A 12676-nucleotide genomic window follows, 5' to 3' on the forward strand; every position below is an offset into this window, starting at 1 on the left:
TGACGTGCCAGATGCTGAGCTGTGCCAGCCAGTCGCAGCATGTAGTGTGCCCACACAGAGATGCATTGGTAGTAGTAGTTGTAGTGCTGCGACTGGCCAGACGTTTACAATGCCCACGCCCACCTAAAAAGAAACCCAATGCTGACCAGCACAGGCCCTTATCTCTCCACCTGTCAGCATTTGGGGACCTGGCGTGGGCACGGCACACACCCCCAAAGTAGCACAGCCCAAATAGTACTAGACTCAGCGGCAGCGGCGGGTATACGTTCTAATGCAGTGTAAATATTGTAAATACTTGTATGTAAATAAACATGTAAATAATTTTTTCTGTAAAACCCCATGTTAAAACCAACCCTCAAAATTATGCAAAAGAAAAAAAAAGAGGTAACAAAGGGAGAAGAAAATGATTGATGAATGCTAAATGAATTGATTTTATTGAAAATGTTACCAGAAATCATGTGTGTGGGGTTTACATGGAGAAAATAATTTGATGCTTTTTATAATGAAACGAATGAATTATTATCTTTTGTTCATCTTGATTGTGGTCACTGTTGATGTTGGCTGATGGCAAAAAAAAAAAAAACCAAAAACCATCAGAATAGCAACGAACTGGCTGCCAACACAACATATTGATTGATAGCTATGCAGGGGGGGAATTGTGTGTGTGTGTGTGTGTGTGTGTGTGTGTGTGTGTGTGGTGCAGGCTCTGTCTGTCTCTTCCTGTTGTGTGTCTGTCTGTCTGTGTGAATGGATGCCTAGCACTGTCTCTGTGTGGGTGCTTTCTGTGTAGTGTGCTGTCTTCTGTGTCTGTGCTGTGTGTCTGTCTACCTTTTTTTTCCCTCCCCCCCATGCCTCCCTCCATCCCTCCCCTCATCCTTCCCCCTTCCTCTTCACCACCCTCCATCCTCCCTTCCAGCCCACCACCACCTCACCTGCCCCCAAACCCCGGCCTGGCAGATGATGAGAATCTGGTCTCCCACCGAAGCACACACATGATCACGTGTGTGCATAATATGTGGCTGACCCAACTCTGAGCCGGACCCTCCTCCCCCTTCAATCCCCTCTGCCACATCCCTCTCTCCCTCCCCTTTCTTCCCCCCTTTCCTCCCCCCGTTCCCTCCCTCCCTCCCCCCTCCTAGCTAAGCAGCGCACACACACACACACACAAAACACCTGTGGTGGCAAACACCACCAGCACACATGCACTCACACTGGTGCCACCACCTGCCTTGGGCCTCTCTGTGTCCTTGAGCAAATATGTGGTGGTGGACCAGAGAAGCATTTCTTTCAAGTAAGGCAAAAGGCATGCACTCACTGCACACACACACACACACGAAGAAGAGGTGAAAAGACGAGAAGAGGCAACTTCTAGAACCAGCAGCAGCAGGTAAGTGTTGTGTAAATGTGTTGCTTCCTTCCCAATGCCACTGCCCATGCTCAATGCTCAGTCTGCTGAAACTAAACTAGCTACTATCATCCTCACACGCAGCTCAGCTGAGCTGCTGCGTGCTGCACAGCACTCACTAACTAGACACTACAGCTGGTGGTGGTAGAAAAGAAGAAGATGTCCTGTCCTGGTGGATTTTAAACTTTCAAATCTCTGTGCTAGGATTGCCTCGCCTCCTCCTCCTGCCTGTAATTGCACCCTCTCCCCTTGCAGTTGCGTCGTGATGAGTTGGTGTGCGTGCGCCGTCTACTTAGGTCTCCTCCTCATGTTGGCTTGGCTTGCTAGGCACTGGCTGGCAGCAGCTGTTGGCTGTGTGCTAGGCTCAGGCTGTGGCGCGCGTGACTGGAATGGGAATGTTAGTGTAGCAGCGACACTGGATGTGGTGGTAGCAGTAGTAGTTGTTGTTGTTGCTGGGCTGGTGGCTGCTGGCCTGTGCTGACTCTGCGCACTTGGTCTGGTTTGGATGCAGATGTAGGGTGTGTGTGCATCATCCATGGGGAGCAGCAGAGCAGAGCAGGTTGGCTGGCTTCTGTCTGTCGGGCCTAGTCAGTGGCAGGCACTGAGTGAGGCGGTGGTTTCTTTGGGCATCACATCACCCATCATGCAGAGCGGCAGGTCTGCTGCTCTGCTGCTCCACCTCCTGCTTCTTCTCTGAGTGTGTGCTGTTGTGCTTAGTGTGCTGCTCCACTGCTGCTGTTGTGCTGGCAGGCAGCAACAGCAGTGGCCTTTTTGTTAGATCAGAGAGTTGGTGTTGTCTCTCTGAGTGTCCTCTTAATTGCTTGGATAGGTGTGGTGGTAGTAGGTAGGCATTAAGGTGGACTGACTGGGTGTTACGTGTTAGGGCGCCCAGAGAGAGGGACAAAAAAGCTGGGGTGGCAATTGTTGGGTTGCCCCTAGTAATATTGGTGAATTTTTGAAAATAAAAAAATTCCCATTGGCTAGAATGGGGGTTTGGGGCTGCCCCAGACCCGCCTCTGTGGGGCGGCAGCACCCCCAAAGTGGGTCCGGGGCCATGGCAAAAATGGCCTCAGTCCCTCCCAGCAATCCCCGGAGAGATAGGAGTGATGGGTTTTTTATTAGGATTTCCTAAGGCATTAAATGAATAACTGTCTCTCTATGTGGCTTTTTATCACCTTTCACCCAGTGACACACATTCTATTCTTTCCAATTAGATATTATTTAATGCCTTAGAAAATCTTAATTAAAAAAACCATCACTCCTATCTCTCCGGGGATTGCTGGGAAGGACTGAGGCCATTTTTGCCATGGCCCCGGACCCACTTTGGGGGTGCTGCCGCCCCACAGAGGCGGGTCTGGGGCAGCCCCAAACCCCCATTCTAGCCAATGGGAAATTTTTTATTTTCAAAAATTCACCAATAATACTAGGAGCAACCAATTGCCTTGGGATTTTTGGGGTGGAGGACACCCATGGGTGGCTACCACCCACCCCAGCTTTTTGCCCCTAAGTGCTCCACATTGGGAGTTATGGGCAAAAATTGAAGTTTTTTTAAAAAATTGTAAAAAAATCAGAGGAAGGTCCAATCGACCTGAAATTTGGGTGGCAGGTAGAACACAAGGTCCCCTTCAAAACCAGCTACTTTTTGAAATCTGAACCGAACCGGACCGGGGGGTGGTCTGGCAAAACCAAAACCGAACCACCCCGGTCCGGTTCGGACCTGGCTCGGATACGAACCGAACCGGGATAACCGGTTTTATGCACATCCCTAGGAGGGAGTGCCCAGGCAAAGAGCATTTAGAGCTCAAAGACAATAAGCCAAAGGAAAGTTGGGCCTAGACCCAACTATGCTAAAATGGAGGCAGGCAGAATACAAATCTGCTAGCAGGACCTAATCGGTACCATTGGCAGGAGAGCTCCCTTGCATTGGGACAGACTCCTGAAACAGGAGCAGGTTGTAATGCACTCAGTCTGGGGTTTCCCTCCTCTGAAGAATAGGAGAAGCTGTGTCCCACAATACTGAAGGTAAAGGGAAAGTATTACTACTGCATCTGTGTGAGATGGAGCCTTGGAGAGGCCTATTCAATCCCTATATGTTATGGAGCTGCCTCCTTGGGGTGAAGGATGATAAGGAGGATGTGGATATTTCCCTGTGTGGAGCTGCAGGTATTCTAAATACAAGGACAGCAAAAAGACATGTGTGTGAGTTACCCCTTTTTATGTTACACTTGGAAGGGTGGGTGGGGGGAATCCTTGTGATTCTTCTCTTGAACCTTCTGCTTAACATGGCCAGACATTCTTGGAGAAACATTCATTCAATGTAATATTCTGGGGCTCCAGCCCTATTGAAAGCAATTGCTGTGTTGTACCTGTTCCACCAGTTGACCATTTGAATGTAGATCTATAGTGCTTCAGAATGAGCGATCCATACTGTTCAGGTGGCTTCAATACATTCTGCCACAGTTCTGAAACTGGACAAATTCTGATGTAATATGAAACCAGAATTAAAAGGGGCAGAGGTTGGAACTTCATTATGTCTCAATTAGTGAAACTTCTTCCCAGAGTAGGCTTCAAACATCTATTCAATATAATTGAATAGGCATATTCTGTATGCACAGAATAAGCATGTGTGACTGACCCCAGTATACCGAATACAGGTGAATTGATATCTTTCTGGCAAGGGTTTTTCACACCAATCACATTCAACGCTGCATATGAAGGAAGAACATATATAGAGGGTTTCTTCTTCTTCTTTTCCCTTTGTGATAGTAGTAATTGCTAATAGGAAAGCACGCTGCCCCAGCAATTGCCGAGCTGAAATAAGATGAGTTTCCCGTCTTTAACAATTGGCCATTTGCCGCTGTTTTCATCCATCTTGTTCTACAGCGATAAACATTTTCACAGTTATTGTAAAGCTGTCTGATTCCTTTGAAAACTGCTCATTTTCAGATCCTGCTGACTTCTCATTTTCACCCTGCAAATCCCTGAGGGAAATGGACCTTGCTGGCCAAGAATTACTCCTCACTATGCCACAGCTTTACAGCACTTTAAGCTGACTAAATAACGTCTTTATAGCTTAGAGAGAGATGCTGTTTTACTCTCCTCATAGCTTCATCCCATATGGAATTTTAGGTCAAAATTGACATGGGAATTGTAAATATTTATCCACATATTTTAGGACTACCACCAAATTAAAGAACTCTTAGGAAATTAACTCCAAGTTTTTCAGTTTGTAAATTATATATTTTCTGTATCAGGCTACTTTGAAGAAGGTCCCACTGATTTCCTCCTATTGCCCAAAAGGAGAGGAGAACAGAAAGGAAATGGTGTATGTCAGATAATAAGCTGCAGGTGCAGAGGGGGGAGAACACCTCTTTTAAAATGGTGGGAGGGTCACAGAATCAGAACAGGTGGTATAGTCCATACAAGAAGGAAACATTTCAACCCACTATACAATGAGCACCTGAAGCTTTCACCTTCACTCTGGAAGACTTGACATCCTCCTCATTTTTTTAAATGAGGGCATCTATTCTATGGACTGAAGACCTTCTCAGTGAACTACCTTCTGATCCCGCAAGGCTTAAGCATACCCTTCTCAAGATTCAGCACGTGGCACCTTTCACAGCAGATGTCAGCCTTGAGGGTCTTTAGGGTCTTGGCTGGAGCGACGGTCTCTAGCATAAGGGCCATGCACAATCTCTGGCTGAAACACTGGAATGTGAATGCCACCTTCAGGGTCAACATCACCATGGTCCTCTTTAAAGGTACCAAGCTCTTTGAAGATTAGTATATTTTAATAGAAGCTAGGGACAAATTCAAGGCCCTTCTCTTTGCTCCTTGCTGGGAAGACAAAGAGACAGATTCACAGGCTGTTCCAGTCCTGTCCACTTTTGTTTCTGTGACAGAGAGGCCAGAGGACAACAATCTTATTGGAACGAAAAACACTCCACGGCCAAGCAGTCCACCAGCTTCATTCCCACACTTCCTTCCCTGTCCTCACCAGAGCTGTACGCCAACAATCCTGACTCCCAGCCCTTTCTGATGGGGGGGAAGGCTGGCTGACTTGGTCCATGCAGGAAAATTATAGTTAGTAAATGCTTACACTAAAGGGCAACTCCTTAGATTCCCCCCACCCTCCATCATTGCTTTTTAAGGAAAAGTGTATACTGACTGCTGTCAGGCAAAGAACATTTACTTAAACTGCTACAGACAGTTTCCACTTTGATGGCACCTTCCTCTCTATTTTTTTTTCATTAAAGCAATCATAATTTATGAAGGGGAAGAGAATCTTTTCCCCATAAAAGTGGTGACCTCAGAATGAACCTCGACAGATTTTGCTATCCAAAGCAGAGTATTTCTGTGTCAGAAAGAATTTAAATTAGGGATGTGCAAAAAATTTCGGGCACAGAATGATCTGTGCCCAAAACGAACAATTTCGGGTGATTCGGGGCCGAACCGAATAACCCCCGATGTCCCCCAATATTTTTCGGGCACGAGCCGAATCACCCGAATTTCGGGCACAAAAAATTCGGGTGATTTGGTTCACGGTTGATTTTTGGCAATTTTTTAAAGTTTTAGTGACTTTGGGGCAGTTTGGGGGCATAGCATGGGATCTGGGCAAATGTAGTGGGGTGGGGTGGTAGTGCCTAATGGGTGCAGGCTACCACCCCAATTTCAGGGGGTTTGGACAAAGGGCTGATTTTTTGAGAATTTTTGAAGTTTTAGTGACTTTGGGGCAGTTTGGGGGCAGAAAGTGGATCTGCCCCAAAATAGTGGGGTGGGGTGGTAGTGCCTCATGGGTGGAGGCTACCACCCCAATTTCAGGGGGATTGGGTAGAGGGCTGATTTTTTGAGAATTTTTGAAGTTTGGGTGTCTTTGGGGCAGATTGGGGGCAGAAAGTGGATCTGCCCCAAAGGAGTGGGGTGGGCTGGTAGATAGTGCCTAATGGGTGGAGGCTACCACCCATCCCCAATTTAAGAGTGATTGGGCAGAGGGGTGAATTTTGATGAATTTATTTGTATGAGATTTGTCTTCATAAGGTGAAGTGTGCTAAATTGATTACTTCCTCATATTATTCATAGTAAAGGAAAGTGTGAAAAAGTGAAAGTGGGGTCATGAGAGTTGTTTAATTGAAAAATAGCTCATTTGCTATGATAGAATGAGAATTCACACCTCAGAAAAAACTTCTGAGGTGTGAATTCTCATTCTATCATAGCAAATGAGATATTTTTCAATTAAACAACTCTCATGACCCCACTTTCACTTTTTCACACCTCAATTACCATGAAGACTATGAGGAAGTAATCAATTTAGCACACTTCACCTTATGAAGACAAACTTCATACAAATAAATTCACCATAATTCACCCCTCTGCCCAATCACTCTTAAATTGGGGATGGGTGGTAGCCTCCACCCATTAGGCACTATCTACCAGCCCACCCCACTCCTTTGGGGCAGATCCATTTACTGCCCCCAATCTGCCCCAAAGACACCCAAACTTCAAAAATTCTCAAAAAATCAGCCCTCTGCCCAATCCCCCTGAAATTGGGGTGGTAGCCTCCAACCATTAGGCACTACCACCCCACACCACTATTTTGGGGCAGATCCACTTTCTGCCCCCAAACTGCCCCAAAGTCACTAAAACTTCAAAAATTCTCAAAAAATCAGCCCTTTGTCCAAACCCCCTGAAATTGGGGGTGGTAGCCTCCACCCATTAGGCACTACCAGCCCACCCCACTATTCTGCCCCAGGCCCGACTTTCTGCCCCAATATGCCCCAATCTGCCCCAAAGACATGAAATTTTCAGAAATTTACCAAAAATCAGCCCTTTGTCCAATCCCCCTGAAATTGGGGTGGTAGCCTGCACCCATTAGACCCTACCACCCCACCCCACTCCTTTTGCCCAGATCCCATGCTATGCACCCGAACTGCCCCAAAGTCACTAAAACTTTTAAAATTCACCAAAAATCAGGATTTTGCCCAATCCCCCTGAAATTGGGGTGGTAGACTCTACCCATTGGGCACTACCACCCCACCCCAAAATTTTGCCCCTGGGCCCCTTTTTACCCCCCGAATCGATTCAGATTCGGATTCGGATTAAATCTGAATCCGAACTGAATCAAGGGTGATTCGGGTGACCCAGATTCGGGCACAAAACAGAACAGGGGTGATTCGGTTCGGGTCCGAGCCAAATCACCCAAAATCCCGAATTGCACACCCCTAATTTAAATGACAAACGGAAGAAGAGACGTTATTTTCTGCTAACATTACATGGTATGTGGGCCTGAAAGAAACTAACTCAGTGTTATGTAGTGTTTCTACCAGGACTATACCCAATATTATCTTATGAAATCAAAGAAGCATTTGCAAAAAAACCCTTGTCATTCCATTTATACTTGAGACATCTACTTAACTCTAGCTAGCAAGCCAATAGTGGTGAGTCCGAACCTGTCCGGTGTCCATTCTAAGGAATGGCCTAACTGCCGGACCGGTTCGGCTCTTGGTGGTTCGGGTCCGGGTGGGGGGTATGACTTTAAGGGCGGGAGGGCTTGCTTACCCCTCCCGCCTCTTCGGCCCCCTCCAGCGCCCGTATTTAACTTAAAAGCGGGGCGCTGGAAACCAGCCGCCCCCGCCGCCGCTACCGCCGCCCCCCCCGAGCAGATTAACAATTAAGGGTGCCCCTGCCATCGCCCGCCCGCCCGCCAGCCAGCCAGCCCTCCCTCCCAGCTGCCCGCCCGCCCGAGTGTGTCCTTACCCAATGCTTGAAGTAAACGAGAGGAGCTACCGAACAAAGCTCCTCTCGTTAGCAAGGCCTCCAGAAGACTGAAGACCTTTTCCCAGCGGGTAGACCGGGCCTCCGGCGTCCTTTGCGGCGCATGCATGCGCGCGCGCAAAGCACCTTCAGTCTTCTGGAGGCCTTGCTAACGAGAGGAGCTCCGTTCGGTAGCTCCTCTCGTTTACTTCAAGCATTGGGTAAGGACACACTCGGGCGGGCGGGCAGCTGGGAGGGAGGGCTGGCTGGCTGGCTGGCGGGCGGGCGGGCGGGCGACGGCAGGGGCACCCTTAATTGTTAATCTGCTCGGGGGGGGCGGCGGTAGCGGCGGCGGGGGCGGTTGGTTTCCAGCGCCCCACTTTTAAGTTAAATACGGGCGCTGGAGAGGGCCGAAGAGGCGGGAGGGGTAAGCAAGCCCTCCCGCCCTAAAAGAAAGGGCCCCCGTCGGTGCCGGTCCGGACTGGGCCGGACCGTGCACATCCCTACAAGCCAATCCAGACACTTAAATTTTATCCACATCACACATATATAAATGTTTGTTTGACTGATTAAGCACCATCAAGTCGGTGTCGACCCTTATTGACCACATAGATAGATTCTCTCCAGAATGATTTGTCTTCAGCTTGGCCTTTAAGGTCTCTCAGTGGTGCATTCATTGCTGTCATAATCAAGTCCATCCACCTTGCTGCCGGTCATCCTCTTCTTCTCTCTTCTTCAACCTTTCCCAGCATTATGGACTTCTCAAGGGAGGTGGGATTTCGCATAACATGTCCAAAGTATGATAGTTTGAGTCATGTCATTTGTGCCTCGAGTGAAAATTCTGGATTGATTTGTTCTATGATCCATTTGTTTGTTTTCCTGGCTGTCCATAGTATCCTCAAATTTCTTCTCCAGCACCAAAGTTTAAAAGCATCAATGCTTTTTCTATCTTGCTTCTTCAAAGCCCAGGTTTCGCATCCATAGAGTGTCATGGGAAAAACCATTGTCTGAACTATTCTAATCTTTGTAGGTGTAGACATGTCACAGCATCTAAATATCCTTTCCAAGGCCTTCATTGCAACTTTTCCAAGTGCTATTATGTGGCCTATTTGATTCCTGGATCCTTTACTGTCGATCCTAAAAGGCAGAAGCTATCCACCACTTCAGTGTCTTCATTATCAGTTCTGAGGCTGGTTGCTGTACCCGTTGTCATTAGTTTAGTCTTTACGTTTAATTGTAGTCCCATTTTTTTCACTGTGCTCTTTGACTTTCATTACTAGAGCTTGCAGATCATCCGCATTCTCAGCTATCAGAGTGGTGTCATTAGTGTAGTGCAGGTTATTGATGTTTCTTCCTCCAACTTTAAAACCACGCTCATCTTCTTCCAATCCACCTTCTCTCAGTATATGTTCAACATATAAATTGAATAAAGGAGGAGAAAGTATACAGCCTTGTCTTACTCCTTTGCCGATCTGGAACCAGTCTGTTTCATCATGTTCCATCTGGATTGTGGCTTCTCATGAGAACAATGAGGTGTTCTGGGATGCCCATTTTCCTAAGGATATTCCACAACTTGACATGGTCACTCGACACAATAGAAGGCTTTTCTGCAGTCAATAAAGCACATATTGACTTCTTTCTGGTATTCTTTGGCTTTCTCAATTATCCAACGTGCATCAGCAATGATGTCTCCTCTTCCTCAGACTTTGTCTGAGTTCAGAGATCTTTTGGAAAACTTGCCTTGATTTTCTGTGTCTGTTTCCATCCTCATGGTCTTTACAGATGTCATTGTAGTACTGTTCCTTGTCTCTTCTAACAGCTTTCTGAAATTGCCTATGAAGTTGCTTCTTGAGTTCTTTATTTTTCTTGTCTTTGGCTTCTCTCCTCTTTTTAACAACTTCCACTGTCTGTTCTGACATCCAGTTTGCTTTCTTCTGTTTCTTGGTCTTCAGCAGTCTCTTTTCACATTCGTCCTTAACAACTTCTTTGATTTTATTTCACAGTTCCTCTGGTTCCCTATCAATGCAGTTCAGAACTTCAAAGCAGTTCCTGATGTTCTCCTTGAAAATGGTGGGTACATTCTCAAGATCATATCGTGGGAGCTGGATAGCTTTGTTTTTCTGCTTTAGCTTGACTTGGAACTTGCACACGAGCAGTTCGTGATCTGTTCCACAATCTGCCCCCGGCCATGTCTTGGCTGCTATAACTGAGCTTTTCCATCTCATTGCACCAATAATGTAATCAATTTGACTTCTATGTACTCCATCTGGTAATGCCCATGTGTACAGGCGCCACTTTGGTTGTTTGAAGAATGTGTTACCGGTAGCTATGATCATTGGCTTGGCAGAAAGTAATTAGTCATTCTACTGCTTCATTTGTTTCATAGGCCATATAGGCTGAATGTGTTTTCCTTCTTACCTTTTCCAAATTTGGCATTCCAGTCTCCAGCCACCAGCACCACATCTTGCTTGCATGTTCTGTCAATTTCAGACTGGATTTGAGCATAAAACTCATCAGCTTCCTCTTATTTTGCATCAGTTGTTGGGGCATAGACTTGAAGAACTGTCATGTTAAAGGGTTGTCCACGAAATCTAATTGATATTAGTTGGTCACTGACTGCATTGTACCCAAGTACTCTCATTGCTATATCCTTCCTGTCTATGAAAACAACACTGTCCCTTAGGTTTTCGGGTCCTGAGTAGTAAATGGTATAGTTTTCTGACTGAAAGTGTCCCATTTCAGTCCATTTTAATTCACTGATGCCCAAGATGTCATTGTAGTCAATGCATTTCATCTTTCACTGTGTTGAGCTTTCCCATATTCATGCTTCTTACGTTCCATGTTTCCATTATAATTCTGTCTTTGCAGCTTGGATTTTCTCTTCCTGCATGGCAAGATCAGCTGCTAGATGTCCAAAAATGCTTTAGACTAACTGCGTCATAAACACTACTGGTAATTTGAGAGATCCTTAGCTCTTCCTCAGTAGCATGTTGAGTACCATCCAACCTGAGGGGCCCATCATCTGGCCCTACATTAACAAACATTCCAGTTTGTCTATTCATGTGGCTTTCTTGTTAAATTTACATTGCCTTCTCCCGTGCAGTATGAAATGATGACTTTGTCATTGTCACTGAAGTGATAGTCCGCCTCCAGCACCATCTTATATCGCTGCTGCCGAATATAGGTGTCTGCTTGCTTCAGCTGGCAGCTGGAATGACCTTCGCTCTGTGGGTGACCCTACTGGGAGTATACCTCCTGGTGTACTTCACTCATGCCTCCCAGCTCGTTACCTGCATATAGTGAAAAGACACCTGGGAGCCTGAAATCTTGCTGGTTGATAGGGGATCGAATACTTATTTCCCTCACTACAATGCAAATCCATCGCTGACTTTTGGGCACTGGGCTTTTGAGGGTTTGTTTGTTGTTATTCTGTCTCTCACAGCTACAATAAACCTACCATTCCAATTATAGCCTGGTCATTTCTGTGTCAGAGGGCAAACGGACAAAATCAGCAGGGGATCAGATACTTATTTCCCTCACTGTAAATTATGGATGCTGTTTCAAAGAGCATTTCACCAGTGTCTTCTAATGTAGTATTAGTAAAGTGTACCGTCAAGTCGATTTCAACTCCTGGCACCTACAGAGCCCTGTGGTTTTCTTTGGTAGAATACAGGAGGAGTTTACCCAGGGGCGTAACAAGGCTGGAGTGGGCCCAGAGACAAAATTTTAAAATGGGCCCCTCGCTGAGACACACACACACACACTTCACAAAATATAGTCATGTGACTTGCCTCTGGGGAGCTCCTCGAGGCATGGAGGCCCCTAAGCAGCCACCTCCCCTTGCCTAATAGTAGTTACGCCCCTGAGTTTACCATTGCCTTCTCCCATGCAGTATGAGAAAATGCCTTTGAGCATCTTCCTATATCACTGTTGCCCAATATAGTACCAGTGGGGATTCAAACCTTCTGCTTGTTAGTCAAGCATTTTCCCGCTGTGCCACTTAAGGTGGTAATAGTATTAGGCATCCCTAATGTGTCGTTTTAATTTCAGTGGGACTTCCTTAAGTAAATTTAGTCAAGCTGCCCGTCACTCTCTATACTCTATTAGGCATAAAGCTTCCCCAAAAGCATAGCATAGTGGTTAGTGTTTTGGACTAGGACCGGTAAGACCAGAGTTGGTCAACCATTCAACCATGAAACTCACTGGGTGACTCTGAACCAGTCATGTATCTCTCAGCCTAACCTACCTTACAAGGTTGTTGTGAGGATAACAATAGGCATGTACACCACTCTGAGCTCTTCGAAGGAAGAGTGGGATATAAATGTAATAAATATATAAATAAAATAAAAGGGCTGATAAGGCCCTCGACCCTTATTCTTGACAGCTCAGGTTTAAGTTTTTAGATTTTTACATATACCGTATATACTCGAGTATAAGCCGAATTTTTCATCACCCAAAATGTGCTGAAAAAATCAGCCTTGGCTTATACTCAAGTCATCTATCTGCCCATGCTAAAATGTC

Source organism: Hemicordylus capensis, chromosome 1 (genome assembly GCF_027244095.1).
Source record: "Hemicordylus capensis ecotype Gifberg chromosome 1, rHemCap1.1.pri, whole genome shotgun sequence".
NCBI lineage: Eukaryota > Metazoa > Chordata > Lepidosauria > Squamata > Cordylidae > Hemicordylus > Hemicordylus capensis.